The sequence below is a fragment of the Dipodomys merriami genome, unplaced genomic scaffold (assembly GCF_024711535.1).
Source record: "Dipodomys merriami isolate MVZ:Mamm:240054 unplaced genomic scaffold, mDipMer1.0.p SCAF_198, whole genome shotgun sequence".
NCBI lineage: Eukaryota > Metazoa > Chordata > Mammalia > Rodentia > Heteromyidae > Dipodomys > Dipodomys merriami.
Window position 1 is genome coordinate 1,567,778 of NW_027203359.1, and position 17,147 is coordinate 1,584,924.

The window sequence follows — 17,147 nt, forward strand, 5'->3', positions numbered from 1 at the left end:
ACCTCACTGAATAGATTCTGAAAGTGTGCTGGTAACATTGTGTTTGAGTGACTCTTTAAGGGAATGGCTTTCTTCTTAAGTGGGTGATGAGGAAAACAGTGATTCAGACTCCAGTAGACCCATACAAGAGCTTGATGCCTATAAACCACAGATACAACATTGTTCCTGGGGCTTTGACTCCTAGCAACTGACCTAATGTATGGGGTTTTCTTTTACTAACCCAGAAAATGATCCCATTTTTATAAGCACTTTTCTTCAGCAATATGTTCATATTGTGTTTTGCTTCTCACTCTCTCTTTCTTTCTCTCATGCTTCAATACCTGTGACATATTGGGATGGCTAGCATTATTGTTAGAAGTGTACAAGATAATTTGGGTAGGAAATAATGTAGCCAACTATCATTCAATTCGTTTCTGGAGTAAAAATATTGAAAGGATTTTCATTGTTCCTGGGTCAGATCAGCCTGATTAAAACACATCAACTAAATCAGCATTCACTTCAGAGGTGTTCCTTCTGGTATCAGACCTCGAATGTCTAATCTTAAGTATTAATAATCATCTACTCATAAAGCGCTCCACTTTTTTCTTGCTCTCCCAGTTTTACACCTAGCTAGTATTCAAAATTTGAAATGTGAGAAAATAGAAAATATACTTGATATATCCTCAGAAGCCTTGGGCTGAAAGGTTTATAAATTGAGTGGGCACCTGCCCAGGACTCCTCTCAGGAAGTGCCTGGGCATTGCCGGCGTGCCAGGTGCCTTCCTGGGGACTAAGGACAGAGCAACAAAACAAACAAGACCCTTGCTTGTGACGTTCATGGTTTCCTTGTCAAGAGACAGACAACTGAGGAAATAAGCAGTTTCAGAAGGGTATAGACCTATAAGGAAAGTAAAACAGTAAATAAGTTGGCTGCTTGGGGCTCATACTTGTAACCTTAGCTATTCAGGAGGCTAAGATCTGAAGGTCATGGTTCATAAGCCAACCTGGGCAGGAAAGTCTGTGAGACTCTTATCTCCAATTAGCCAGCAAAAGGACAGAGTAAGGTATGGCTCAAGTGGTAGCGCATCATCAGCCTTGAGTGACAAAGCTCAGGGACAGCATCCAGATCCTGAGTTCAAGCCTCAGTATTGTCATATAAAAACAAATGAAACAAAAACAAATAAATGATAGGGAATTACTGACGGTTTTAGATCTGGAAGTTAAGAGACGACCTCCAGGGTGATATCTGAACTGAGTCGTAAATGATTAAACAAAACACACAGACACAAAAAAGCCTGCCATATAGAAGAAGAGCCATCTAGACAGAGGAAAAACAGTTGCAAAGGCTCTGAAGTAGGAGCTTGGAAGGACTGGGAAAACAAAAGGAAACTGGAATGGTTCGATTGCAGTAAGCAAGAGGCAGTGTGGTCAGACTGAAATTTGAAAGGAGGATGGGAGCCAGATGATGTGTTATTCACATGCGCTGCCCTGTCTGGTTTGTATTATGTATTTTACATTATTGGAAAAAATACACACACAGATATACGTCTACTTATATATATATATATATATATATATATATATATATATATATATGCATACGTAATGTGTAATATGTAGAACCACATTAGACATATAACAATATAAAAGGATTCTCGTAATAGAAAAGACCATATAATATTGTGTACTTTTACTGTGTCTGTGTTACATATTTATGTTTCTAGTTGTGTAATCAGGAAGATAAAAGGTCCAAGAAGGCTCTTAATGTCCTCAAGGCATGCAGGTTTTCTGGCAACCCAACATGCAGACTTGTGCTAGTAGCTTTCTTGTTATCTTAGCTTGAGTCCCCATCAACTCCCCATCTTTCTTTATATTTACCAGCCCAATTCAGTTCATCAGATACTTTCTTGGTACATATTGGACATTAGAAACCCACAAATCCCCTGAGCTATAGTAGATGTGTGCCATAAAATTGTGCAGATCTGCTTTCTTTGTACGGTAACTTTCCTGGATTATATCTGTTATTTCAATCAAGGAGCATCTGTCTTTTCTAGCACCTTATTTATCCTTAGATTACAAAGAGTCAAATGATATTCACAGCCAAATATCTAAATGTCAGTGATTCATAAGGTGAATGTAATTTTCATTTGGTCTTCTGTATTGGAGGATGCAGAACGTGAAAAATTGATTTTGAGACCTGCATTAGGCCTCAGAGCAGAAAATGTTTATCACTTGAATACCTCTCTTTTGGAAGAAATAAAGGAATTTTTAAAACATCAATTTAATAAAATATATAGTTTAATATACATATATATTATTTTAAATGAAGTAACACAGAGCTGGAGACTGTTATGGTATGATTCAGGTTCTCTGAGTTAGACTAGGACATCAGGAAATAACATAGATAATTTCCTTTCTCTTGTCTTCAGACCATATGTAGTCATAATATACTGACTTAAAATTTCCAGTAAATTAAACTTTCCAGTGATTTATAGCTCATTGAAATGCATTACCAAGAGCAATTATTGAATCTTCTTCAGAGATAATTAATGAAAAGACTTTCTTATTAAAATAAAGAAGAAATAAAGCAATAGTTTAGATTTCATCATAGCAAAAAAATTGAAGATCTAGAAATGTTTCCTGGATTTGCTGATACTGATTCGAACCTGGGTTGCTAGCTTCACTTTTTTTCTTTCTGCCTCACCCTGATTCTGCAGCTTCATGCGTTTTCCTCCTATGTAGAACAAAACCATAGGCATCAGCATCACACTCAGTGTCTCTCTCCAAACACAGCCAGTCTCTCTTCCCCATGCCTGTCCTCTAGAGGGTTCTGAGTGGAGCTGACAAAGGTTCAATGTAACAAGGTAGCAATTTTTAGACAGCTTTTACAGCTGTTCACCTCCATTTCTTGTTTTCTCTGGGATGCCGGTGTAGCATATAAGTACAGAGCCACATACAGAAAATCTCTGAGATACCAAAAACCCATTCAAATGTTCTCTTGGATTTAGAAACAAAAGTCTCTTCCAACCACAACTATGGTTGAAGTCCCATGGTTAAACCTTTCTGGTTACATTTCCTTTCCTTTGCTCCAGTGATGAGAATATCCTGAATTTTTTATTTTTTAAAATTTATTTTTTATTTTTTTATTTTTGCCAGTCCTGGGGTTGAACTCAGTGCTTAAGCACTGTCCCTGAGCTTTTTTGCTCAAGGCTACTGCTCTACCGCTTTGAACCACAGCTCCATTTCTGGCTTTTTTGGTAGTCAGTTGGAGATAAGATTCTTTCCTGCCCGGGCTGATTTTAAACCGCATTCCTCAGATCTCAACCTCCTTAGTAGCTGGGATCACAGAGGTGAGCACTTGGCCATATCCTGAATTTTTTTAGCATCATTCATATATACCTTTGCTTTTTATGAAACAGATTTATATATTTCAAATAATACATGAATTATTGTGCTTCTTTTTAGCCTTATATAAATGTGAATTGATTCTTCTTTTATCCTGTTTTTAGGAGTTATCTGCATTGATACATTGTGCATCTTTCATTTGGTCTCTCTGATTGATTGTATACTGGGGCTCTACAAGGCACAACAACTAGTACCCTCTTTTACCATCTTGAATCAAATGAGAAATGGGCTTGTCGTGTAAGAGAGTACTAGACAGTACTATATCGGTTTTATAAGAGAGGTAGCTCTAGTAAACAGGTTGGTCTAGCTAAAATAGAGCTCTGATTTCAGCCAGATTTCCTTTCCAGTCATAGGCTGTGTAGTTTACCCAGGACTCCCCCCAGGAAGGCTTGCCCTTCTGACTGGAGACCAGAAGATGTGAGTGCATAGGTCTTCACCATCAGGTGGTCCTTCTGGACAGTTAGATAAGACACTTCTTGAGGAAGAGAGTTAGTGGTGTTACTGCAAAAGAGGTCCCTCTTTGGGAAATAAGAAAACAGAGAAAGGAAGTTTTCCCCCCAGAACATTTTATCCAGTATGTAAATATCCCATGATTCATGTGTCTTACTGGTGGACCATTTTTTTTATTACATGTAGTGCCACTGTACTGTTCTGTGGTTTCCTCGTCCACGTGGGGCACATACGGGCAGGCCTGAAATGAATGAGAGTCATAGCAGCTCTACTTGCTTCTCAAGTGATACGTCTATTTACTATTTCCCATCAGTGAATTCCTTTCTATCTTCTCACCCACACTTGATACTGAATGTTTTTTTCTTTTGAGATGCTGGGATTTGAACTCAGGGCCTCATGCGTGCTAAGCAGGCATTCTGCCACTTAAGCCACACCACCAGCCCCTTAGTTTTCGTTACTTTGGAGTTAGGGTCTCACTTTATATCCAGACTGGCCTGGACTGTTCATGGCTACTTGCTTCTTGCAAACTTCTGTATGTATCAGCTTTCCAGAGCTCACTGGTCTTGGAAAAGAAACTAGTTTTCCTGGACCTACAATAAAGGACTTCTCAGGGTGGTTTTGTGTTCTGGTCAGATGGCTAGGTTCGTTCTCAGAGCAAGACCAGAGTCCAGTGTTCTGCATCTGGTATATACATTTTTGTAATTTGGGGAGGGGAAGGGATATAACAGAATGCTTAAATGGAGATGCAGGTTGACCCATTGTGATGATGAGATGTACAGGACACTATGTTGAAAACGAACTTTACAATGTGTGGGGGGGAGGGAGGAGTTGGGGAGGTGGGGAGGGCAGGGACCGTAGGGAAAAAACAAAGGAGGAGGTAAGAATGCTTGATAGGAAATGTACTCATTACCCTATTCTTGTAACTGTAACCCCTCTGTAATGTATTTTTAATATATATATATACATACATATGTATGTATACATATATATAAATGAATACATATATATGTGTATATGTATTTGTATATATATACATATAGACTAGTTTATAGGTGCAAGTTTTGGTACTCATGAAAGTTTTCTTGGATCTATGGGAGGGTGTGACCATTTAACACTGAAAACCCCTCAGGGATAGGTTTTGACTGTTCTTTTGTTTTCTCCCCAACATTCCCTGTCTTTTTTTCCTTCCATTTTGCTTAGTAGCAGCTTTCATGGCCCTTTGGGTTTCAGTTTAATGTGGAGAAGCTATCCTATGGGATGCTCCATCTTGGTCAGGCTCTGGGTCTTACCTGCTGCCTTAGGGCAGCAGGGGTCGCTTCTGCTAATCTTTTTGGGTTCTGTCTGCTCCAAAAATTTGGCCTGGCAGTTCACCACTTACCTTTGTAACTCTTCAGAGTGGCTGTGTATCGAGTGTCTTATCTCTCATTAGTTTGTAGGAATTGATCTGAATATTGAAAAACAGAAAGTACCATGAATTATTAAATGCTTTTTCTTCCCAACTTTTCTTTTAAAATGCTATTTTCCAAGTATTGATTTCTTGGGTAGACTATTAGATTTGCTAAGTATTGGAAAAGACTGGCTCCCTTCTTTGTAGGAGATGTAGAAAATGCATTTCTGAAGTTCAGCATTCTGGCATTTTATGTGCATAGCACCTTCTATTGCTTTTGGAAAGGTACAGAGGTCAAATAGATCATGTTATTTAATGTTCATGTATTGAATATCACCTAGAAGGTGTACGCTAGTTATTTTCACATGTCATAAAAGCATAGTATCAGGAAATAGGATGTAATTTAATGAATGTCATTGAATTTCATCTTTATTATTGAATCCATTATTTTATGAAAAGAAATGGAATATTTCTCATATTCATCAAGGTATTGTATGTAAAAATCTATTTTCTTGAACTTGACCTCAAGTGCCATATATGTGCGTGTATCCTGGGGCTTGAACTCAGTGCCTGGGCACTATTTCTGGGTTTTAGTCCTTGAGGCTAGTAAGGCTAGTGCTCTACCACTTTAAGCCACTTTTCTAGCCTTTTGGTAGTTAATTAAAGATAAGAGTCTCATGTACTTTCCTGTCCAGGCTAGCTTTGAATTATGATCCTCAGATCTCAGCCTCTTGAGTAGCTAGAATTACAGACTTGAGCCACCGACGCCCAGCCATGTTTACTTTTATACATAGTATAGAACAACTGCTTATTTATGTCCAAGTGTCTCAGTAGGCCCCCACCCCCTGTACTCTACCACTCGCATGGCTGGCTGGCTGGTGAAGAGGACTCCCAGCATTCTGCATTTGATCATCCTCATGACTCTGATTTACAACAGTGAAAGAAACAGTCAGCAAAGGGATGAAGGCCTAGGGAGATCAGGTACAAACTTCCCAGGTAGAATCACATAGAATATACCTAATTCCCCAACTTCAAGTTGTGACAACACATATAAAACATTGCTAACTGGGGCAGCTCCGTAGAGACTCAGTGTCCAGAGTTTTTATTGTGAGCTGATCACACAGGCATTCTATGTCCAGTGCGTATCAAGAGTTCTGGAAGGAAAGCAAGTGTTCCACAGAAGCCATATTGTTAGCCCACACAGTGGTAGGCACATTAATGCTGCACACCAGGCTCTCAGATGTCAGTCATAGCCAGTCACAGGGGGCAGTCCAGCCTGCTTTGTTGACTCCTTGGCATGACATTTGGAGCTCTAGTTAGTGTTTCTTTTTTTGTTTGTTTTATTTTGCTTTGTGTGTGTGTGTGTGTGTGTGTGTGTGTGTGTGTGTGTGTGTGTGTGTGTGTGTGTGTGTGTGTGTGTGTGTGTGTGTGTGTGTGTGTGTGTGTGTGTGTGTGTGTGTGTCCCCAAACTGGGGCATAAACTCAAAGAGCTGCTCTTTAGCTTTTTGATGTAATATGCACTCAGCCACAGCTCTGCTTCCAGCTTTTTGGTGGCTAATTGGAGATAAGAGTTTCATGAACTTTACTGCCCAGGCTGGCTTGGCTTTGAACTGAGATCCTCAAATCTCAGCTTTCTGAGTAGCCAGGATTATAGGTGTGAGCCACAGGCACCTGGCCGGCTAGTGTCTTTAAAGCGCCTACTACGTGGCAGACAGTGTTCTCAGTGCTTTATTTACCTCATCCCACAACAGTTGTGCAGATGAGGAGAACTGAAGAAATGTAGTCCAGGTTACATAGCTGCTTAAGTAGTAAATCTACCCCTGATTTTATGCAGGGCTCTATTGGTCTTTTTAAAAAGAAGAATTATTTTCATGTTGTCTCTCTGTATGAATAAGATACTTAGCCCATTTCTGTAAAACTGTGATTGAATGAAATTGCCTTCATAAAGCCTCTTTTAATCTCCAGTGTTGTTCATGGATCTTGATTTTCAGATTTGAAAATCATTCTAATTATCCTGTACTCACCTTTCCTGATCTGATAGGCTTTTCTTAGACTTTGTATTCTGGCTTAGAGAATCTCATTTTTTTCCCCATATCTTCCCAGAGGGGTTGTTTAGTCCTTGATCACTAATTGACTTCCACTGTTCTGTGTCTCCTTCCAGTTGCTATGTTCTGGAATGTAGTAATTTGACCTGTAAACCCAGAAAGTATCATGGCATGATGGTGTCTAAACAAAAAGACAAGACAGCTGTCTTTATCCATTTAGGTCACTGTATCAAAAATACTATGTATCAAGTGGCTTATAAACATCAGAAATGTGTTTCTTACATTCTGGAAGCTAGAATGGAGCAAGAGCCAGTCCTCTGGAATCTGGGGGAGGCCTATATTCTGGTTCATAGATGGTGCTTGCCTTCCAGTGTGTCCTCACAAAGTGGAAAGGGAGACTCATCTCAAGCCCTGTGGACATTCATGATCTCATTGGTAAGGGCTCAGCCATCATGGCCTAATAACCTCCCAGAGGCCCAGCTGCACCAACATAGGAATTTTCTGTTTCATTTCCTTTCTTGTGAGTTTCAGCATTGTATTAACCATATAATCTATTTGGTGACAATGGCTTCAGGTCTTTTGCATGCTCCTGGGTAGCCATCTGAGGTAGGACTCATAACTAGCAGTTCTCGATGAAGGTACTCTAAGACAATTTTCCCCCCTGGTTGAAATGAAAAGATTCATTATCTATGATATCCATTTTCAAGACAATACATTTCAGCTTCAAGAAAAGTCTTGAGTGTTAGCACATGTGCTGAAATATGATACAGATGTCTAATGTCTTCCCGTGATATTATTTTGCTGTTCATATCACCTGCTGTCTTGATCCCTGCCTCTTTGCTTTCTTCATTTCATAGCACCTGTTCCTGAGAATATATTTTACAGTCTGTTGTCTTTTCTAAGTGGTTGGTACATATGCTAGGAAAAGATGGCATTTTACCTGTGTCTCTCAGTAAATACCTTAACGGTTCTTTGTTATTTTCTTTTCTGTGCTATTGTATTTTGACATAATACCTTGAGACTGTTTTTACTCCAATATAAGAAGTCATGTTAGATAACCAAGTTGTGGTACTTAATGCAAAATGTTCATAGAGGGGCAAAAAGTAAGTTCTACTTGTGATCTTTTGAAAAGAATTCCAAACTTCAAACTACTGCAGGATGGTAAATGTCCCTTTATTTCTGTAGGTGTAGAGAGTTTACCACCACTTCTTTATGCTCATGTGGTCATGTGCAGGTAGTTCTGTGAGAGACCTCCTTCTATTTTAGATGTCTGAGTATGTAATTCCCCAATTAAGCAGCACTTCATCTGAGAGGCCTCCCCTCCCCAAAGCAACTTTACTCCATTGCGCACCCCCCAGCAAATCTCTGCTACCTGCTTTGAAATCATTCATAGTTCATACCAAATCTTGGAGAGGATCTTTTTTTCTCTTTGTTTGTTATTATGTGTTTCCACATAATAGGCTATAAAGTTTTCTGGTTATATGAAACCATATTGTAGCTGGACACTGATGGCTCATGCCAATAAACCTAGCTTCTCACAAGGCTGAGATCTGAGGATCACATGCAGTCAGCCCAGGGAAGTTCATGAGACGTTCATCTCTAATTAATCATCTTTTGAAGAAGCAAGTAGAGCTGTGGCTCAAGAGATACAGCTCCAGCCTTGAGTAAAAAAGCATAGTTAATAACACAGGTTCTGATTTTAATTACCAGTGCCAGGGGCTGGGAGTGGGTGGGGGGAGTATTGGTTATTCTGTGTTCTGGATGTTCAAGTTAGAACATGGTCATTTAATTCTTGTTAAATGAGTCAATTAATTTATTAAAGATTGTAGAAAAACAGGCTATTTGTGTTAGAATGAGATTTGATCTTTGTTAATTGAAATCGATGAGATTTTCTTTGGATCCAGACTTGGAAGGAAAATATCCAGAAAAACCTTATGTTTCCATTTCAGTATAATTAACTAAAAAGTTAACAATGAGTATATTTAATCTAGACTTGATTAAGTGTTAAGATTCTTTTGGCTTCATCTGAGGATTGTGTACTTGCCATAGTTCTTCAAAAACAATAGGACTTAGGACTCCTGACTAATTCCAAGTTACTAAGTTGTATACCTTGATCTTTTTGTGTCTATTAGATGTATTTTGAATGCAGAAGAAAGTATAGTATACCACTTGGATTTCAGTCACCCAACTTTACCCAGTTTTAACATTTGCCATATTTCCTTCACATTTTTAAAGAAATAAAATAGTATGTATAAATAATATGTGTAATAGTATGTACAAGGCCTATGTTTTCTTCCCTGAGTCCTTTTCCCTTTTTTAGAGAAAAATCACAGACCATAGTTTAGTGTTTATCAATCACGGGCTTAGCTTACTGCATTGATATTTTTTCTTTAAAAAACTATAAGGGGCTGGGGAGGTGGCTCAGTGGTAGAGCGCTTGCCTTGCATGCAAGAGGCCCTGGGTTCGATTCCTCAGCATCACATAAACAAAAAAGAAAAAATGCTAGAAGTTGTGCTGTGGCTCAAGTGGTAGAGCCTTGCCTTGAGCTGAAGAGCTGAGGGACAGCACCCAGGCCCAGAGTTCAGGCCCCACGACTGGACCCCCCCCCAAAAAAAGTATAAAAAATTACAAAAAGACATTGACTTCTCTGACATGTATTTGCGTGTTGTATGCACGGTAATATTTTATATATAACCAGCACCTGAGCTTTTTCTCTCCACAGTCAATTTTTGGAATCCATCTGTACTGATACATGCCACTCTTATACTTGATTCATTTTCATTGCTGTGTTAATTTTTATTGGAAGTTAATTCTACATTTGGTTTATCTAGTCTCTTTTGGAAGGATGTTTATGTTGTTTCTAGTTAATTCAACATTTTAATTGATGTTGCAGCAAGCTACCTCCTCCTAGAATTTCCCTGGGGCCCTAAAGCACTTGTAGTCAATGAATGTATTTATAAAGTACATTGAAGCAAACAGACAAATTGCTCTTGGCAAAAGAGAAACTGCGTGCCTGTCCAGGAGATTCTGGGCATATGTCTCGCCACATCTGTAGGCCAGCGGTGGCCCTGCCCTGGAAACTGTGCACTGGAACCATGGTCTTTGCGTTCCCCAGAAAGGAGTCTATGTTCCAAATTGATAGTTGAAACCTCAAAGTAAGTTTAAATGGTGTTGAAGCATATAACTTCCAGTATCTTATAAATGAACTATAGAATCTCAACATCATTAGTGGCTTGACGCTCATAATTCTCTTAATATGTGTGTGGTGAAAGTTTGGGGCCTGGGAATGTGGCTTAGTTGTAGAGGGCTTGCCTGGCTTGCAGTGAGCCCCTGGGTTCAATTCTTTGATGCCACATAAACAGAAAGAAACAGGGAGGAGATGTGTGAAAGCTATGAGAACAAGTTTCTCTTCAATTATCAGCTCATGGGGCTGACCTATGAGTAGACCCTAAGGAATTACATTCTCAGAAGAGGATGCCATTTAGGGTCAAGGATAAGAAAGGTTCTGGAAAAGATTCTTCCTTTATCCTCTGAGTAATATTTTTTTTCCACTTCATAGCGGGCTGGTTTGAGATCAGTAACTTTCTGATCTCACTGAGCTTGCAATGTAAGTGGTCAAGTAAGGATTCTAACCCAAATAGTCTGGCTACAGGACTTGCGTTCTCCTACCGCATTGGTCCACCATCTTGTCATTCATCCACAAGTAACATTCTTGTTTATTTTCATGAAACCCCGAAGGATGACTAGCCTCTAAGTCTGTACTCTTAACCACTCTTTCAAAAAAGAAGCCATGTGATAGAATTGAGGGCTTTAAAAAAATTAATCGTTTTCTATTAAATAATTAATAATTTTCCATTTTATTATTTCATTATTTTCTCAACTAATTACAAACCACCTGCAAAAAACAAACAAAAATGGTAGCAAATTCGTAGTTTAGGATCAATTTGAAAAATTAGAAATCCGTTTAATGTGATAACAGTTCATATGAGCCCTTTCATCTGGCCATGCACCCTAGTATATTCTTAAAATTATCTTTAAATAGTTGTACAAAGGAGTTGCCATGTAACAAAACATTTTATGAATGTAATACATCTTGATCATTTCCACCCCTTTTAACATTCTCACCCCACCCTTGACCAACTCCTTTCTTTTTCTTAATTTTGTAGCATTCTACCCTACTTTTCTTCATTTGTCTATCCTCTTCCCTCCCCTCTTGCAAGTGTTCATTACTTGCTGCTCTTTTTAGTTGGGTTTTGCCTTTATCATTCTAAGGAATTCCTTATTTGAGTTCTTCCTAGAGTCTATCATATTTCAGTTAATACATTTATAACCACTTGCATATCACTCAACTTGCTTACCTGTAGATTTAGAGACAAATTCTAGCTACCACAAATGGGGGCAATCATGCAAACTTTATTGCATGTTAGCCTGACTTATATCACTTAATGTAATTTTTTCCAAGTCTTTCCATTCCTTACAAATAGTACATCATTCTTTCTAATGGATAAATAGAATTCCATTGTGTATTTTTTAATACATTTTCTTGACCCATTTGTTCTTTGAGGGGGATCTGGGTTGATTCCATATCTTTTTTTGTGTATATGTGAGGTGGGGGGTGGGGGATCGGTTGTGGGGCCTGAACTCTGGGCCAGGACACTGCCCCTCAGCTCTTCAGCTCAAGGCTAGCGCTCTATCACTTGAGTCATGGCACCACTTCTGGCTTTTTCTGCTTGTGTGGTGCTGAGGAATCAAACCCAGGGCCTCATGCATGCAAGGCAAGCACTCTACCACCGAGCCACCTTCCCAGCCCTGATTCCATATCTTGGTTGTGGTGAATAGTGTTCAGCTTAATATTTTTAGTGTGAGAATTCTGTATTAGTCTGTTCAGTCTGCTATAACAAAACACTATAAACTGAGTGCTTATAAACAATAGAAATTTAAGCTGGGCACTAGTGGTTCACACTTGTTATCTTAGTTACTCAGGAAGCTGAGATTTAAAGGAATGTGATTTTAAAGCCAGCCTGGGCAGACCGACAGACAGACAGATAAACTCTAAGAGAATTTGTCTCCAAGTAATCACCAAAAAGCCAGAAGTAGAGATGTGGCTCAAGCAGTAGAGCACCAGACTTGAACAAAAAAGCCAAGGAAGAATGCTCTGGCCCTGATTTCAAACCCTAGTACTGGCAGAAAAATAAAAACAAAAAACAAGAAACATAGAAATGTATCTTTCACAGTTCCAGAGGCTGGTAAGTTTTAGGTTAAAGTACCAACAGAGTTAGAATCTGGAAAGGGACCACCTTCCGGTTCATAGATAGGGCCTTCTTGCTGTGTCTGCACGTGACAAGGCAGCTCTCTGGGCAGTGATCCCCTCGGGAGGACTCTGGCTCCAACACTTAATCTCCTGAATACAGACAGCATCTCCTAATACAGTCTCCATCACATTAGTGATTAGATTTCAACCGACAGCAGGGTCATACAATAATATTAAGGAAGGTCTATGCACAATATTTAGACTAAATGGAAATTGGAAACATTTTTAATATTCTGAATCTGAAAAGAGGATATACTAATATTATCACAGATCCCTATGTCAAAATCTGACATTTCTGACAGAGCAGCTGTGTTCCAGAGAATTTGTGCTTAATGACTTCTGCTTCAGGTTTCCTGTGACTTGTAACATCCTTGTGTTGTTGGAAGGGTAGAAGTGTCATTTGGCACATTCTGTAATCAGAAAAAAAATAAGACTTTATAAGGATATTTGCAGAGTGAGACAAGCAAAAATCAAGAAATCCTGAGTCCTAAGCCCTTTTACCCCTCTTGAACCCATACAAATTATTGTCTCCAATTATAATAATAGGAACAAGAGATTGAGCCCAGCTGTGCAAGTTAGCCTGAAAATTAATTTCATTTGGCAAAAGCAGAGTGTGCTCTTAGTGTTCTTCAAAAATATTTGTTCAGACATGTATAAAAGAAAATTATGGCATGTGTTTATGAGTAATTAAGGTATTTGGGTTTTTGCCTCACTCTTATAACTTGTGCTAAGTCACTAGAAGAAACTGATGTCTGTAACAGCAAGAGTGATCAAAGGAACCTAATAGGAAGTGATCTAAATTTCATAAAAGACAAGATATCTCCAGTTATCCTTTAATGTAAATCAAAAAAGACAAAGAAAATGGATTAAAAATAAAAGTAGACATATGATGGAAGTCTGTCTACCAGATCTTAACAATAAAACTAGATATTAAATTCAGTACCTATTAAGTAATGACCAGACACCAAGAAGATGAGTGGATATGTTTTGGCAAAAGAAAGGTCACAAGAGGACAGAAAATACAGTTGAGATTGGTTCACATGAGGGGAAAGTAATAAGGAAAGTAATACCAAAAAGACGATGTTCAAAAAGATAGTGAATGTATAGCCTAATGTTATGCACATTGCTTAGCAACAAGCAATTTAAAAATGGAAAAGGAAGTAGGAAAAGCAATTAAAGGAAGAAAGACACATATGCCTTGTAAAGTAATCAGACACGAGGTGAAAATGAGAAAAGCCAAGATGGAAAGGGGAATTGAGACCTCCAAGAAATTTAAGATAAATGATTACATTTATGATTGCCTCCTAGGTCAGTTTCTTCAAAAGTTAGACACTGAGTTATAATGAGCATTAAAATCATTGCCCAAAGTAAAGATAGTGATTGCTATTTAAAACGTACCTCCGACTCTTCATGTACAGCAGTGGAAAATGTATTTTGATATTCATGTGATTTCATAATTTAAGCATAAAATATTTTTAATATTCTGCCATAAGGACAACTCTGTAAAAATGATAAAAATATGATTTAAGAAGATGTTATGGCATCCATCTTTTCCTATTTTGTATATGAATTGTTGCTTCACACACATTTAATACCTCACTTTAAATGTGTGGACAGTAGTGAATACTCAACCTGTTGGTAAAATTCAAAAGTACCTTTATTTAAATACTAGTTTCTAAAGGCCGGTGGATGCATTTAAAAATAAGTATTCTGAGACAGTGGCTCACACCTGTAATCCTAGCTACTCAGGAGACTGAGATCTGAGGATCACAATTTCAAGCCAGTCTGGGAAGGAAAGTCTGTGAGACTCTTGTCTCCAATTAACCACCAGAAAGCCAGAAGTGGCAATATGGCTCAAAGTGGTAGAGTACTAGCTTTGAGAGCAAAAGCTCAGGGACAGTGTCCTGAGCTTTTCAAGCCTCATGATTGATAAAAATAAATAAATAAATAAATAAATAAATAAGAAGCAATTCATTCATCTCAGCAGTCAAAATAGAATACTTTTCCAGTATATGGATTTCAGTTTGACCTCGTAAGGCCTATAAGAACATGAAACCCTCATACCACAGTGAGCACCAAGTCTCTGAGGAAGGGATTACCGTCTCACGCCTTCCTCACATCTTTCAGTGTCTTCCTTCCCCAAACTCAAAGTCTCCTCCTGCTCATGTAGCTGAAGTCTTTTTCCCCCAGTCATTTTAGTAAATATAAGAAACATTTCACAGTGTTGGAGAAAAGACACTGACTTAATAACTACAGCATAGAAACAATTCAATAGAAGTGTTAATGATTAGGCTCTGATTACCAAATTTTGGACCAGTCATGACTCATGGTGTAACTTAATATATGCATTCTTGGCAGGAAAACTGGCAAGACAGTTGAAAAACTCCCACAGCTCAGTGTTCCTAGATTGAGAGTAGAAAATGACAGCATCTTATTATGCAAGGGAACCTTTCTAGATACTCTAAATATGTAGATACACCTAAAATCAACCATTGGTAAAGCTGAACAGTACTAATTAAAGCAGAAGTTCAAAACCTTTCCATACCCTCCCATAGAGTCAAAATACCTTAGAATTTGAGACAGCAGTGGTCCAGTATAATCATATGTATTTACTATACATAATATTTATTATTTATACAATAATATACTAATTATGTACTATATACAATAATTCTATTAATACATAATATTAATACATAATATTTATTATATTTACATTTGATAGTACCATTAGTGACAGAAAATATTCTGCCTGAAAAGCTATAACACACTGCTTTTATAAGATACTTTACAATTTTAGATTTTATACATTGTGGAAAAAGAACGTCTGAGGACTGAGATGGAAAAATATACACTTGGGATTGTCGTCTTATATTGCACACCCAGTACTAATCCCATCCATCTTTTTGCCCCATTGCCTGTATCTCTGAACATAACCTTGACTTGACTTATACAGTTTTTGGTCATGTACACCAAGAGTTTTATTTGACTATCTCAATTAAACATCCTTCTTAACCTATCCTGGCACTAGGAGAGGAGGTAGACATCAGTTGTGAGGAGCAGTGGACTCAGTCTTGCCACCATGTTAGCAGGATCTGGGCATCGGCACAGGCAATACAGACCTGATTGTAGCCATGAGTACCTCAGACTCACTGGCACTTCTTTCTTGTATTACTTTTTTTGGTTCGTGATATCACCATCTACCAGTTATCCATTCCAGGAAGCTTTCAGTCAGTGTTGCTTCTTGATCACTTACAACCGCATTCTTCCAATATTCCACTCATATGTCTTAGTTAATTTTCCCCTCACCATCATTGATTCATGCTTTTATTGGTTTCTATGCCAGAGCAGCACAAACTGGATGGCCTTGGAGTGACAAGAGATGGTGTCCCCTCCCCGAGCAAAGGCAGGGCTTCAACTCACACTATGGTTTATATGTGATTTGTGCTGGAAGTATATATCTTACTGTATTGATATTAGACCATGGGGGGCCTTTAAGAGGTAGTGCTCAAATGGTAGCGTGCAGTCCTTGAACACCGAAGGCAAGAAACAGCACCCAAGCCCTAATTTACTCCTCAGGACTGGTGCTTGCACACACATGAATGTGCACATGCACACACACACTCACACACACACACAATGCTGGAAATGCTATTGCCCAAGAATTGAGAAATGTGGACTAATATCCTCTGTATTCTGCCAGCACCTCTATTTGTGGGAAATGTGGGAGTCCAACGTACTGCCTTTCCCAATTTGTTATGGCTTGGATATTTACTGTGTCCCCAAGGCCAATGTGTGGCTGAAGGCTTGGTTGCCAGACTATGGTGCTATTGGGATGTAGTAGGACCTTTAGGAGGAAGATAAGTAATTGGATGATGTATGCCCTTGGAAGGAAATACTGAGACCCAGCTACCTTCCTCTCTCCCTTGGCTTCCTAGACAACATGAGTTTGTGTAATACTCCTCTCCCCCCCACCATGACATACTGTGCCAGAACAGGCCTAGAAGAGAACATGGCCAAGAGAGTATGGACTAAAAATGAATCAAAACGAACCTTCTCTCTTTATGAGGTGATTGGCTCAGGTCTTTTGTCACAGCAGTGGAAAGCTGACTGACATACCAGTCTAACTTCCATCTAGTCAAGAGAGAAGAGTTCTTTGAGTTTTTTTCAGGTGGCAAAAGTCTTAAGGAAAATCTCGTGATTCTTATGTCCCCTGAGAATGACTGAAGCTTGCTGACAGCTTAGGGTAAACGAAGGCCTCTGGGAACTTTCAGCTCTTATCAGATATGGGAGAATAGCTTGCTGCTCAGTGTGGCTGACCTTGGAATTGAAGACACTTGATTCTCTGTGAAGTCTCCAGGCATGTTGTCAGTATAAAGAATATAAGCTAATATTTTTATCATCTCCTGTGGACCAAGTGCTTTTTCATCCTTTGTTTTATTTACTCTCCAGCAACCCCGAGGTGGTTGTTATCAGCGCCCCCATTTAGTTTGAGAAGCAGAGACTGAGAGAGAAGCGAAGTATCTTTTCATGGTCCCTTAACCAGAACACAGACTCCGTTCTGTGGGATT

At 38.8% G+C, this 17,147-nt stretch overlaps 1 protein-coding gene and 1 non-coding gene across 7 annotated transcripts in view; both read left to right on the forward strand.

Annotated features, from left to right (window-relative positions):
* Window positions 1-17,147, forward strand: part of LOC138831497 (EF-hand calcium-binding domain-containing protein 11) — a 139,565-nt gene that overhangs the window by 51,993 nt on the left and 70,425 nt on the right. The gene's annotated exons all lie outside the window — the stretch shown is intronic.
* On the forward strand, window positions 9,679-9,753 carry Trnaa-ugc (transfer RNA alanine (anticodon UGC)). The gene has a single exon. It is a non-coding gene; the product is annotated as a tRNA-Ala (tRNA).